The sequence below is a fragment of the Mastomys coucha genome, unplaced genomic scaffold (assembly GCF_008632895.1).
Source record: "Mastomys coucha isolate ucsf_1 unplaced genomic scaffold, UCSF_Mcou_1 pScaffold6, whole genome shotgun sequence".
NCBI lineage: Eukaryota > Metazoa > Chordata > Mammalia > Rodentia > Muridae > Mastomys > Mastomys coucha.
This window is the reverse complement of record NW_022196912.1, coordinates 89,212,823-89,226,900: the sequence shown is the minus strand read 5'-3', so window position 1 is coordinate 89,226,900 and position 14,078 is coordinate 89,212,823. Positions and strand designations below refer to the sequence as shown.

The 14,078-nt window shown below is 40.3% G+C and overlaps 1 protein-coding gene across 8 annotated transcripts in view; it reads right to left on the bottom strand.

The window, feature by feature from the left end:
• The window catches only part of Syt16 (synaptotagmin 16), a 247,584-nt gene that overhangs the window by 39,574 nt on the left and 193,932 nt on the right, over positions 1 to 14,078 (bottom strand). The gene's annotated exons all lie outside the window — the stretch shown is intronic.

Sequence of the window (14,078 nt, the reverse complement as noted above, 5' to 3'; positions counted from 1 at the left end):
AGGAGAAGAGAACACGGACGGTTTGCCTGATGGAACAAGTTCAAACTGGATAGAAAGGATTTAAAGCACTCTTGAAACAGAAATCTGGGCCAAAGGATAGCACATGGAGTAATTAGAGATAGATGGCTGGCACCCGGGAGAGAACAGTAGGATACCCATCATTGGTGTAACGACCGTCTTGAGACAAAGCGCTAGCCAACGGCCCTGCTGATTGGTGATGGTGCACATAACTGTAACTGGAAAAGCAGGGCTGCTATGGGCACATTTGCCCAATGTGCAGTTCTTTGGGAAAGGCACACTTTGTCTTGTCTCATTTATTAGAACACTCAGAGTCAAGCCCTACTTCAGAGGAGCTAGAATTTGCAGCTAGGATTTTCCAAAGGCTCCCTAGCTTTGAAAAGAGATCACTGTGTGTAAAGACTTCTACTCATTTGAATCACAAATGTTCTGAATGTTTCTCAAGACAACCCAGATAACTCTTGGACTTGCTGTTTTTAATGTGTTTTACCCGAACTAGGGAAATTGCTTGAGGGCTAATGTGTTTGCTATGTTCGCATGAAGACCTAAGTTTGAATCCCCAGCACTGATGTAAAAGCCTGTGCCTGCCAGCAAGCACTTGTAATCTCAGTACTATGCTGCAGTGGACACAGGCAGATGCCTGGAGCTTGCTAGTCACTCAGTCTAGCCAATTCATGAGCTTCAAGCTCAGTAAAAGGCCTTGCTTTAAAAGAAAAAAAAAAGGCAGAGAAAGAAAGATACCTGATATCAACCTCAGGCCTCCTCATGACTGTGATCAGAAAAACCAATGAACAAGAAAGACAACATAGTTTGCGGTTGGTAGGAAGGCTGGCTTGTGAAGTCATTGGAACAGATAGTATGGAAGGTCTTACAGAAATTCACAGTCATGATAATAAGACACCATATAGATTTGTTGAGTGTTTTCCCACCAGCACACTTGTAGTCTCTTAGTCTCTCTAGTCATGATTGCTCATGATTTTGTGTTCTTTCCTTTTCATGTTCCTTCTGCCTCTCAGGGACTTTTCATAATGCTGGATCCTTCCCATTTGGGTCTCAGACTGACTGTCCTTGCATTCTAGAAGCTTCCATGACCATCTGCCCTTGACTAGCTCTCACACATCATCCCATCTTCTCCTCTAAAACATCTATAAAAATAAACCTATCCCATCCTTTGTTAACTAGTGTCTTCCTATTACATAGAACAAGGCTGGTTTCATGGTGAGTGCAAATGCTTGTTAAATATTGAGCCTTCTGTGAACACCCAGTGTTATCACAAGCCAGAGCACACACATACACCCTCATGCATTGTTCCCTATGACTGAATACTCATACTCAGCCTCCCATCTAGACTAGTTAAAAATGTCTTTGAGGTTTCTATTCAGATATTGCATCTTTTCAGAACATCCTTCTTTTACCCTCAAATTGGGCTTGGGGCTCCTTTTATGTTCTATAAAATCATCCTTGTATTTTACCTTATCAATGGCATTCCTGAAATGTGGAGAAATTGCTGTTTCTTGGGACCCTGCCTTGAAAAAAAAAAAAAGGAGAGAATAGAGTGGAAGAGACAAGAGAATAGGAAGCAGGAGAATGGAAGGAAAAGGGTGGGTCAGACAGAAGTCCAGCAGTGACAGCTACAGATAAAGGTAGGTCCATATTTGAGTCAAAGCAGGCTGGTCTGAAGCCCCCTAGCCTGGAGTTGCAGAGTAATGGGCATGGGGAAGGTCCTTATAATGCTGGCTCATGATAGCTGCTATGTGACTAAGTTCCTTAACCATTCTGGTACTCTATCCTTTGTTTTGGGTCATTTTTAATGTCTCCATCACTTCCTTAGTTTTTGCAAGTTCTCCAAGTCCATCACTGCTGACTTACGGCCATCAATATTCAATCCATTTCTTGCTGATATCCATAGAGCATCTGATCTATGAACAAAAGTATTTATTTATTTCACCTAATGTTACTAGTTCTTTCCAGCACCATGGTAGTTGAAAAAAGTATCCAAAGAAACTAGATCTCATTAATACTTCAATAATATGCACAGGAAGCATCCCATCAGAAAACCTCAACAGTGAATAATTCCAATTTGTGTTTGGTTTAGTATTCTGGTATGGGATGAACTAGCACATGAAGGAGAGAATCAAAAGTCAGTAGGAATACAATTAAATTCCCTCTACTTTAGAGGGCAGAATCAACTAAGCTCCCAGGACACAGCCAAGGGAACAAATGGGAGGGTTGGTTGACTTTCACATCCCTCAGTACTCTTCTCAACTCTGTGATTCCATTTGTGCACTTAGGACAGGTTTTAAACAGCCACAAGTCATTCATTTCAGACATATATGTCAATGTAGAATATTTCTTTTTTATTTTTTTTATATTTTTTATAATATTTCTATACCTAGAAAATTATTAATTATAATTAAAATATACATAATTTTCTCCAATGAGTCACATAAGAAGGCTTCTCCTTACATATTATGCTAATTATATAGTATCTATAACATCTACTATATCCTCAACATCCAACCTTCTTGAAACTTTATATATCACATTTAGTCACTACAGACTATTATTTTTCCCATTGTACAATGACAAAAAAAAAAACCCCAATAAATTGTATAAGAAAACAAAGCAAAGTAACAAAGCTGGAACTTGAATATAGAAACTATACTCCTAAACATTTTACATCTCACCAAGTGTCATCACATCAGGAAACAGTACCATGTCTAGACTACTCTTTGGATGAAGAGAAAAGGAGCTTTGCCATTTAGCCTTTGGTCTGCCAAAAGGCCATTTCCTCTTTGCTAGATGAAATAGCAGTATGGTGAGAAGGGCGGTTGGTCCATATGAGTGTGGGCAGGCTGCAGGATAACTGCCTATCACTCTGCATCTGATTTAAATATAACCGCAGCTGCTATTCTAAGCCTCACTCCCCAAGGGTCTCAGAGCAATCTCTGTCTAAAAGGGATACCTGAAATCTCTCCTGAATGCCACTGGGCATTGACAGTGTTGCTATCCAAGTGACACTGAGCCACCAGCAGGATTGTGGTGGTTTGAGTAGGAATGGCCCTCAGAGGATCATAGATTTGAATGCTTGGTCACCACAAGGAGTGGCACTGTTAGGAGGTGTGACCTTTCTGGAGTAAGTGTGACCTTGTTGAAGGAAATGTCTCACTGTGAGTGGACTTTGATGTTTCAAATGCTCAAGCCAAGACTACCTAGTGTCCTCTCTCTCTCTCTCTCTCTCTCTCTCTCTCTCTCTCTCTCTCACACACACACACACACACACACACACACACACACACACACTTTCTGCTGCCTGCTGAGATGTAAAACTCTAGGCTGCCTCTCCAGCACTGTGTCTGCCTGCATGCTTCCTTGCTTCTTTCCATTACAATAATTAACTAATGCTCTAATATAAGAAAGCCACAAATTCTCATCTCATCACAGTAATAGAAGTTTGACCACGACAAGGATCCAAGCATTCCTCTAGAACTTGGCAAATGTTCACTTGTTTGCTCCACACAAGGACCCAGTGAAGTCAGGATTGTTAGCATGCCCATTTGAGGAATGAAGACCTAAGGCTTAGTGTCAGTCATTAACAGTGTTAAATACAGACTCAAGATTCAAGCCCAGAGTGTTTTGCTCCAAAGGCTGTCTTGCTCCAAATACTTCCTCAAGGAAAAATATCATATTTCTTAAATCCTGTGTGAACTGTGCTGCTTTACTAAGAAAATGAGATCACAGTATTTTGGCTCTTATGAGCATCTAATCCCTTGATTAAAGAGGGAAAAATCTTTGCCCATGGTCAGCCCAAGCCAGGACCAATTCTAGTTCTCCAGTATGGCCATGTAACTCTTTCTTCCTAATGATTTTCTCCCAAGATTCAAATTTTGATTCTTATTTGCTTGAATGGTCCAGTTACCTGTCTTGAAATGGAGCTACATCAACAACTAAATAGCTGATCTGGGTTTCATTTCATTTAATCTCTGAAAAATCAGTCTCTGCTAAATTATGACACTTATTTCAAACAAAAGGCAGTGTTTAATGGAGTACCACGTGAACATCAAGTTCAAATTCCTTTCTAGATAAATGTCTGAAAATAGTACAGAGATAGGTTTCTACTAAAATCTTAACTCCTTTAGCAATTAACTTGTCAATATGACAGAAAAAAATACTTCATAGTTCTCTTGGGTGTAGAGAAAGTACCTTGATACGTATTCATCTTCAGACTGAAATTCTGTTTGTTTTGTTCAATCAAAATACAGATAGATAGATAGATAGATAGATAGATAGATAGATAGATAGATAGATAGATAGACAGACAGATCTTTGATAGCTGTCACAGCTGTCCTCTAAGCCAAACTACCATCATCTTCAGAAGTTCAGATGAGCCCACTCACAAAAGATCCTTACAGTAGGGTTTGTCAAAACTTGACCTTCCCTCATAGAAAGGGGGAGCAGAAAGAGTCACAGGACCCTTGCCTGAATATCTAGATATCCTTCCCATCAAGGTGTATGAAATTTGGCCTTAACTGCAGGAGGCATCAGGGAGGGTTCATACTCATGGCCTAGGGGAAGGACTAAAGTATCTAGAAAGAACTAGGGGAGGGGCCTCAGTCTATATAGCTGTATGGAATCCCCTATCCCTGCTAGGCAAAGTCTCCTCAGTGCAGCCTTTCGGGGGAAGGTGCTTGCTGGGGGAGAAACCCACACTCCTATCAGCAACCCTTCACCTATGCTCTGCAAGGAAGCTCATGGGCTCCCAGCATGATCATTGTTGTAACTGTGCCTTGGCTTGTCTTTGGGACCACAGAAAGAGAGGTGCACAAGTTTAGATCAACCCTTGGGAAGGAATTTCACTAGCAGCATATAAATACCTTCCACAAAAAAAATAAAAAAAAAAAAAAAAGAGAAGTCAGAGTGTTTTGCCCTCCGTTGGATGCATGGCTACCTAATGTTACCCCTTTACTGAGACACTAATTGGCTCCAACTGAGGACTTCTCATACTGCAGAAGGTCCTGACTTGACAGACTTAGCAAGTCTTCCTGACAAGGGTCCATCAGTGCTAGGTCCATATTGCAATAGACACAAAAATGCCCCTCACTCTAATTTTAACTGAGTTGTTTGCTTGTGGACAAGCAAAGGAAATTCTGCTTTCATCTTCCAGGTGGGAGGGACAAGAAGGAAAGTGTTCACTACAATATAAATCGCTGGATGCAGCACCAGCCAAGGCTACAACATGCAGGAAGAATGTGAAGGAAGTGGCCAGAATTTGACCCTGAGACCTTCCATCAAGAAATGTGTGGTCTTCCCATCGGGAACTTCAGCGTCCTCATACTGGCATGCCTTACTTCTAAGTGTTGTGAGAGAACTAAATCAGATGGATCGGGCACTCACACTCAGCCTGTGCTTTGCTCAAATGTTAATCATGATTCCAATTGCTATCATGTCATTGCCCGGTGTGTCAGCCCCTTGACACAGAATTGCACTTACATACAAAGGAACCAACATGCCTGTTCTTCAGAGTTTGATTTGACAGTTGATCATCAGGCTTGTTGGAGGGAAAGAGAAGAAAGAAGGGCTAGGATCTCGGAGATGAAGCTGATCGGAGATGAAGCTGATCGGAGATGAAGCTGATCGGAGATGAAGCTGATCGTGTGGGTTGTCTCTCACCTTACTTTTGGGATCCTTTCTGTAAGCCTGGAGGTGGAGAGCTCTGTGGGAATCAGCAACACTGTCTGGAAGTGGGCAGTGCCCAACACCTGCTCATTTTGTTGCTTCTTTCAGGGAAAAGAAAATTTGGGGGGAGGGGGAAGAACTACCAACTGGCAACGCAAAGAAAGGGTTTCTTGAGCTTTTCTGCTCTATTTTGCAGATGGAGAAAAAAAAAATTGTAAAAGATCACTGCATCTCCGCTCCAAGCTTATTAATTCCTTCCACCCACACAAGAGCAATTAGGTGGGGGGCAAGTATTGCTCACATCTTATCGGCTGAGAGGAGAGACAGGTGGGCGTGGGCTGTGCAGAGCAGTCCCTGGTACCACCTGTCACTACAACTGCAGGAAATCCTTTGGAGAGACAATTTCTCAAATATCCACAGCAACTATAATCCCACAGTGACAAAAATGAGAACAAGAAGTTAGTTAAGATGAAAAAGCAGAAAGGAGGTCAGATGTGACAACAACTGACTTCACATCCTATGGCCAAAGGGAACCTTTCCAAGAGCCCTGAACTCCTGCCAGGACAGGACTAATAAACCATCCAGTATTGATGCTTTTCAATGGATGCACTGAAGGCTTCATGTCCTTAGCATACAAGGGTTATTTAGTTTTGATGTGGTTTGTCTTTTCTATATCTTTCTCCACATGAAAGCCTAAGAATTTCAAGAACTTTGAAAAACACTGATACCAAATTCACACCTTTGATTCTGCAAGCAGAACCCCCACCAGCATGAAATTACCTTGGAGGGTTAAATAACTTGTTAGCTGCAGCAAGAGGGGGAGGGCCAGTGTCTGTTCTCTGTGTACCTGCTTTGTAGCCCAGACCTTCCATGAGGTGTTTTGCTAACTGTACTTCATATAGAAACAAAGAAATGGCACTTACAATATTTACATAGGAAGAAGAGAAGTAAAAAAAGAAAAAAAATCTTTCACTAAAAGTAGGAACACAGAAAGCACCACACACACAAACACACACACAAACAGTTAAGGTATAATGTGATTTCAATTCTAATAATACCAGAGTGACTCCTACAAATAAAAGGTAAGTCCATACAATCCAGCTTGATATATCTGTCTCCTGAGAGGCTCTGACAGTGCCTGACTAATACAGAAGTAGAGGCTCACAGCCAACCATTGAACTGAGTACAGGGTCCCCAGTGAAGGAGTTAGACAAAGGACCAAAGGAGCTGAAGGGTTTGCAGCCTCTTAGGACGAACAACAACATGAACTAACTAGTACCCTCAGAGCTCCCAGGGACTAAACCACCAACCAAAGAGTACACCTGGTGGGACTGATTGCTCTGGCAACATGTGTATAGTAGAAGATTGCAAAGTCGGTCATCAATGGGAGGAGAGACCCTAGGCCCTGTGAAGGTTCTGTGCCCCAGTGTAGGGGAATACCAGGGCCAGTAAGTGGGAGAGGGTGGGGTGGCAAGCATGGGGTTTGTTCTTGTTGGTTTTTTTTTTTTTTTTTTTTTGAGGGGAAACTGGGAAAGGAGAGATCATATGACATGTAAATAAAGAAAATGTCTAATAAAAAAAAAGAAAAAAAAAGATAAGTCCATGGGGAAAAAGAAATTTAAACAAAGTAGTTGCAAATATAGAGCAAATGGGGATAAAAACTAGATGGATTTGGCTTTTGTTTGCTTGTAAGAAGGCAGCTTTGCTGTGTGACGCACACAGCTACAGTGTTTTGGAGGTGTCATTTTGTTTTGTCTTTGCTGGGTGCTCATGCATCTGGGAGGCACAGGGTACTTAGGACTTGGCCAGAGGCCTTACTGACTTGAGGTACTTAGAGGACAGAGTTCAAGTCACCAGAGCAGTTGGAAAAAAAAGCAGGGTGCCCCCCCAAATGAAGGGAGCCATGGAAAAGGAACCCCAATATCTACATCAGAACTTAGCTTAACCTTTAACTATAACCTGAACTATTTCTGTTTGGGGGGGTGATCTATGATGCAACCTAAAACTGGAGGCTGGATAAGGTGGGGAGATGTGTAGATGCTGCCCACTTTAAGGGAAACTGAGGTGGGAGTTAAAATCAGGTCAAGTTAGAGGAGTTGACAAATCCCTCAGTCTTGTCACCAAACTCTAGATCATCAGTCCTAGAAGTGAGACCAAGGGTCACAATGGAACAGCCTGTGTAACAAGACACAAAACCAGCACTTCAGAAGCCAGAGGAGGCAGCTATCACTTGAACAGGAAAAGAGCAGGGCTGCCCTCAAGGAAGGATTCCAGTGATCTCACATCCCACCCACAGTGCCCCAGTGCACAGCCAGAAGGGACCAGACTGACCGTGTTTTCCTGAAGTAGACACAGGCGAAAGGCTAAGGGAGACTTGTGAAGGAGTGTTTCACTGAAGCAAGGAGAGATGATGTTCTGCTAAATCAAGCGCGTGAAAGGATGCGTGATGAAGAATTCCTTGCTAAGGACATGCATGTATTGGTCTGCCTTACATTTTGTAGTGGAGCTCTACTTGTCAGGGCTCCCTAGAGAGAAATGCACCAAAAAGAAAAAAAAAAAAAAAAAAAAAAAAAAAAAAGAAACCTTCTAGTGGCATGCTGAAGTTTCTTGCCACTTCTGTGGACTTGGCCTGATTGGCAGAGTGATGTCAGCTGAGACAGACACACGTGTTGAGACAAGACACGTGGAGGACACATGATATTTGGAGGGAGTATAAGAAGGACTCGAGAGACAGTGATGGAGGCTGAGCTTGGCTTGCTTATAGAGCTTATGGGACTCGTGTCTTTGCTGAGAGAGAACAGCTGAGAACTTCTCCTGGCAGCCCTCTGGGTTCCTCCTGCTCACTTGTGCTGGCATCCCTCTGGGTTCCTCCTGCTGACCTGTGCTGATTCAGCCGAGGCCTGGCTGTCTCTGCTAGGTCATGCTACTACTGATGTTATCCTGACACTACTAAAGTAGATTGTGGATATATCCGTAAAGTGTTTATGAGTGGATCGAGCTGCCGCTGCTGACCTGTGAACTAAACGACTGAGTTCCTGACAACATACATAGATGGGATTTGCTCCGAAGAACCCATTTCTAAACAGGTCCACTTCCCCAATAGTCTTCCTTTTCCACTACCTCCTGTGCTTGGTGGGCTAGAAGGGAAGTTGAAGCATTTAAGAACCATCAATAAAATAGTCATTAAAAAAAATTAAGGTTACAGAAAACCATCTCTGAGGTTGTTTTGAAATGCCACTGGATCAGTTTTTCCAGCCAATCAAAAACGATAAGGATGTAAGAACCAAAACCAGAATGAATCAGTCTGCAGGACACAAAGATCTGAAGAAAATAAACAAGCCCCCAGTACACCAAACAGGCCAACATGTGTTTATCTAGGGTCAAAATAAATAATAAGTAAGTGGCAAAAATATGAAAGAAAAGAACTTGAAAAATGATAGTTTATGGTCTCTCAAGTCTACTTGAAAAGAAATAAACATACAGACTATAAATATCAATAGTTTCCTTCAGAAAGTCAGCATTATAGCCAACTAAATAAAAGCAATGAAGACAGATGATTGAAAATTACAAGATTAAAAAAAAACACATCAAGTACAGCAAAACAACAATATAAACATAAATATGGCAAAGAAAGAAGCAACTCTCACAAGTTTTCATCTGACCAACCGCTGCATGCATGCTAAGGCATATATTCACACACACACACACACACACACACACACACTACAAAAAGGAAGAATCAAATTTCAAAGCTGACAGAAAGGATGCACAACAATAGGAATAGTACCTATGTGGGCAAATAGGGGAAAAGATATTTTTCAGTTTTAGCTTTTTAAAAAATTAACTGACTAAAAAGCAGGTGTAATATTGCATTGTGGGGTTAATAAAGTATGAAAACCAAATCCTGAGGCAATACCACAAAAGAGGAAGGAAGGAAGGCTGCAGGCCGTGCCCCGGCACATGCTACATTAGGACGATCATTTATGAGAGCAAGCAGAGCACACAGGCTATGAAGTGGTACAACTATGATTCACAAGAGACCGTGCGAACATGAGCACATGCGGTCTCTAGAGCAACCACCCACAGAGTAAAATAAACAGAAATGGCTAAAATTTCTAACGAAAGGGCTAAAATAGAATGTTAAGAAGACAGGTGATGGGTGCAACCATTAAGCAAAGAGAGAATCTGGAGACAGGAAAATGCGACAGAAAATAAGCAGTGAAATTAGATAATGGAGCCAGCTGATGACCATACACTTAATGGAAATGAGTATGTACTCCACAAATACCTACAGCTTGCCAAGCTAAATGAGGGAGTGAGATTAACTACCCAATGGTTACTGGAAACATACCTTAAAGACAAATATGGATAGGTTGTATATAAATAACTAAAATATGTATTTGCAAGCTATAAACAAGAAATTTAGTGCTGTGGCATTCACATCAGAGAAAGAATCCTTCAAGGCAAGGAGTATTATGTTAGATTAAAGTGCTTTTTACAATGATAAAGTGGTCGATTTATCAGGAAGATGAGAAATAAAGATGTGGACTCATTTATTAACAGGGCTTCAAACTCAATGAGGAACACAGAAATAAACTGAAAAGAGAAAATCAGAGTAAAAGTTAGAGGGCTGGCGAGATGGCTCAGCAGATAACAGGAGTCTGCCACCAAGCCAAACCAACTTCATCTGCAAGATGTTCTCTGGCTTGCCAAGGTGTGATGTGGCATATGAACTCAACCACACCAATAAGTACAGAGACAAATAATAAATGTCTTTTTTAAGTTAGAAATTTTAACACCCTCTTCTCTCAGCTTAAGAGCCACTTACAGTCAGAAATAATCTAGCTTTGTGCTATGATAACACACACAGTTGACTGTGATGGCGTGCATTTGAAAAGCTCATCCTGCAGTTGTTTGATGGAGGGTGAGAGGATATCAGTCTCTGCACAACTCTTGCAGAAGCAGAAAAAGAAAAGATGTTTCTCCAGCTATTGAATAAGGTCAACATTATCCTAATACAAGCACTGGTGCATGTATGTATTCCAGTTCATGCACGCACAGGTGTGTGCATGTATGTATGGGGCAGGGAGTACATGGGAAGGACAGAGAACAAACCTTGCTTCCATTATTATTATCATTATTATCATTATTATTATTATTATTATTATTATTATTATTATTATTATTATTATTATTATTATTTTGAGACAAGTTTTCTCACCAGCCTAGATCTCATCAAGCAGTTAAAGCTGGCTATTCAGGGAACCCAGGAAATTCAGTGAATCCTGTCTCTCATGGATGTCATTATAACTGGCTTTATTAACATAGATTCAACAAATCAAACTCAGATCCCCACACTCACAAAACGGACATTTAACTGACAGAGACGTCTTCACAGGCCATAGACATCTCTTGACAATGATATCACAGGTACAGAAAATTATATTCCATATGATTGACAGCAAAATACCCATAGCAAAATATGAAATGCCATCCAATAATACCCTTAGGTAATCATGTGTTATGCTCACATGAGGCATATCTTACAAACAAATGCAAGCTTTAAAATACTAAAATCAACTAATATAATTCAGCAAATTAACACAAGGAAAGGGGAAAAATGAAATAACCATGGCAACACAAGCAGAAAAAAAGCTAACAGAGATTGATATTGATTTCTGATCAAACCAAACAGCAAAAAAATGAGCACATTAGAGTACACTCCCTAATACAACAGGGGACCAAGAATCTACTAGAACATTGCAGCTCATATCAACTAAGGCAACTAATTGGTGAAATTAGCAGAGAAGACTATAAAAGTCAGTTATTCTCTAGCAACAAATTAAAATGAAAAATGTAAAACTGTTTAGAACAGCACCCAAATGTACCAATCCTTCGAAATAAATTTAACAACAGGCATTCAGAACTCTCACATTGAGCAATAAAATATTGCGCAGAGAAAACAGAAAGAAACCAATAGTAAGAATTCATTCCCCAAATTAGTCTACTGATTTAATGCAACCCAAACTAAAGTCCAAATAGACTTTTCCATCACACTTGACAAGTATACAAATTTTAAAAACAAATAGACATATATTTTGAAGTATAAGGAAATGTAGCAGGCCTAGAATAACTATAACCATCTTAAGACAATGAAGGAAGTCCAACTTCTGTGAATCTATGGCTTGTTGCATGGCTATGTATTTTTTTAAAAGATTCAAATCAAAAATCACCAAAAGAAAGCCCAGAAACAGTAGCACATGAGTATGGTCATGTATCTGTATTGTAGTGACAAGGGGGGGTCCATAGGAGGAAGAAAAATCTTTCACAAATATGATGGTTGGAGACATGTATAAAGTGACACTAAACATCAGCTCTCAATTCACACTGTGCATACATACATTCATACACATATATATATACATGTATGCAAACATACATACACACAAATTAACTATAACTCTAATTGCAAACTATAAAACAAAACTCATAAACAAGTAGAAGGAGTGTGCATTGTCAAGCACAGCTGTAACCCCAACACTTAAGTTAATAAAGAAGTGAGATGTGAGTTCAAGACCAACATGGGCAACATAGCAAGATGCTACAAATAAACAACAATAAAAAAAAAAAGTGTAAGCCTTGCTACACGATGAAATAAAGAAAACTGACAGACTGCAGCAATGTTTAAACATTTCGTGTATTCTAGACTCTAATCATCTGTCGGATCAATAGCTGGTGAACATTTTCACCTACTCTATGGGCTGCCAATTCAAAAGTTCCCTTGCTGAACAGAAATTCTTTAGTTTCATGAAAGCACATGACCTCATGATGAGCTGATTGTTGCTTGAATTTCTTGTGTTGCTATGATCTTATTCAGAAAATCCTTGACTGTAACTATAGTTCAAGTTTACTTTTCTCCTTTTCCTCTAGCAGTTTCAGAGTAACAGGTCTTATGTTTAGGTCCTCGATCTACTTAGGGTTGAGTGTTGTGCAAGCTGAAAGGTAAGAATGGGGTATCATTTCTGCAAGTTGAATCCAGTTTCCCCAGCATCATTTGCTGAAGATGCTCATTTCTCTGTTGAATATCTTTGATGACTTTGTCAAACAATCAGGTAACTGTAATTGTGTTGACTTACATACCTAGGTCCTCAGTTCTATTCTGTTGATCCATGTGTCTTTTTTTGTGTCGATACTATGCAGTTTTTATTACTCTGCCTTTACAGTATCACTTAAATCACATATATTGTTGCCTCCTATAGTGTTGCTTTTATTCAGGAGTGAGTTGGCTATTCTCAGTCTTGTATTGCATATAAATTTTTTCTTTGTGAAAAATAAGAAATGAAACTTCTACTGTAATTACTTTGAATCTACAGGTTATTTTTGTTAGGATTGTCACAATTAGGTAATTCTTCTGATCCATTAGTGTGGGCTGTCTCAATTTCCTTCTTTGGTGTCTTAAAATTTCCATTGTAAGGTCTTTTGTTTTCTCTGTTAGGTTTGTTCTTGGGTGGTTTAGTTTTGCATGTAACTATTGTAAATGTGACTGTTCTCCTGACTTTTTTTTCCAGTCTGCTTTGTCATGGGTATGTAGAAAGGCTAGTGATTTCCATATGTTGACTTGCATCCTACCACTTTTCTGAATGTGGGTATCAGCTCTGAGAGGTTCTTTTGACAGAGTTTGTAGAGTCTCATGTACAGAATCACATCAGCTGAAGAACAATACTTTTTATCCTTTTCCTACATTTACTCTTTTTCATTCTTCCTCTTATCTTACTGTTCTAAGACTGCAAGCACTACACTGAATAGAAATTGGGAGAGTGGGCGTCCATGTCTTGCCCCATGTCTTAGTGGAAACATTTTGAGGTTTTCTCCACTTGATCTGATATTGGCTACAGGTCTGCCATGTATAGCCTTTCTTATATTGAGGCATGCTCCCTCTATTCCTACTATTTTTTCATATAAGGGGACAATGAATTTTGTTGCAGGCTTTTAATGCACCTCTTAGGAGTATCCTATGATTTCCATCTTTCAGGATATGTTAGTTAGGATTACTATTGCTGTAATAAGACACCACGATCAGAAGTGGTGAGGAAAGGGTGTGTCCCACTTAGATTCCCCATCATTGTCCCAGGGCAGGAACCTGAGGCAGAGGCCATGGGGAGGTGCTGCTTACTGGCTTGGTCCTCATGGCTTAACCCACTTTCTTATACCATCCAGGACTCCTAACTTATGGATGGTAATGCCCATAGAGAGTTGGGCCTTCCCATATCAATCACTAAAATAATACAGTACAGACTTGCCTACATCCCTGTATCTTATGAACGTATTTTCTCAATTGAAGTTCTCTCCTCTCACATGGCTCTAACTTGTGTCGGGTTGACAAA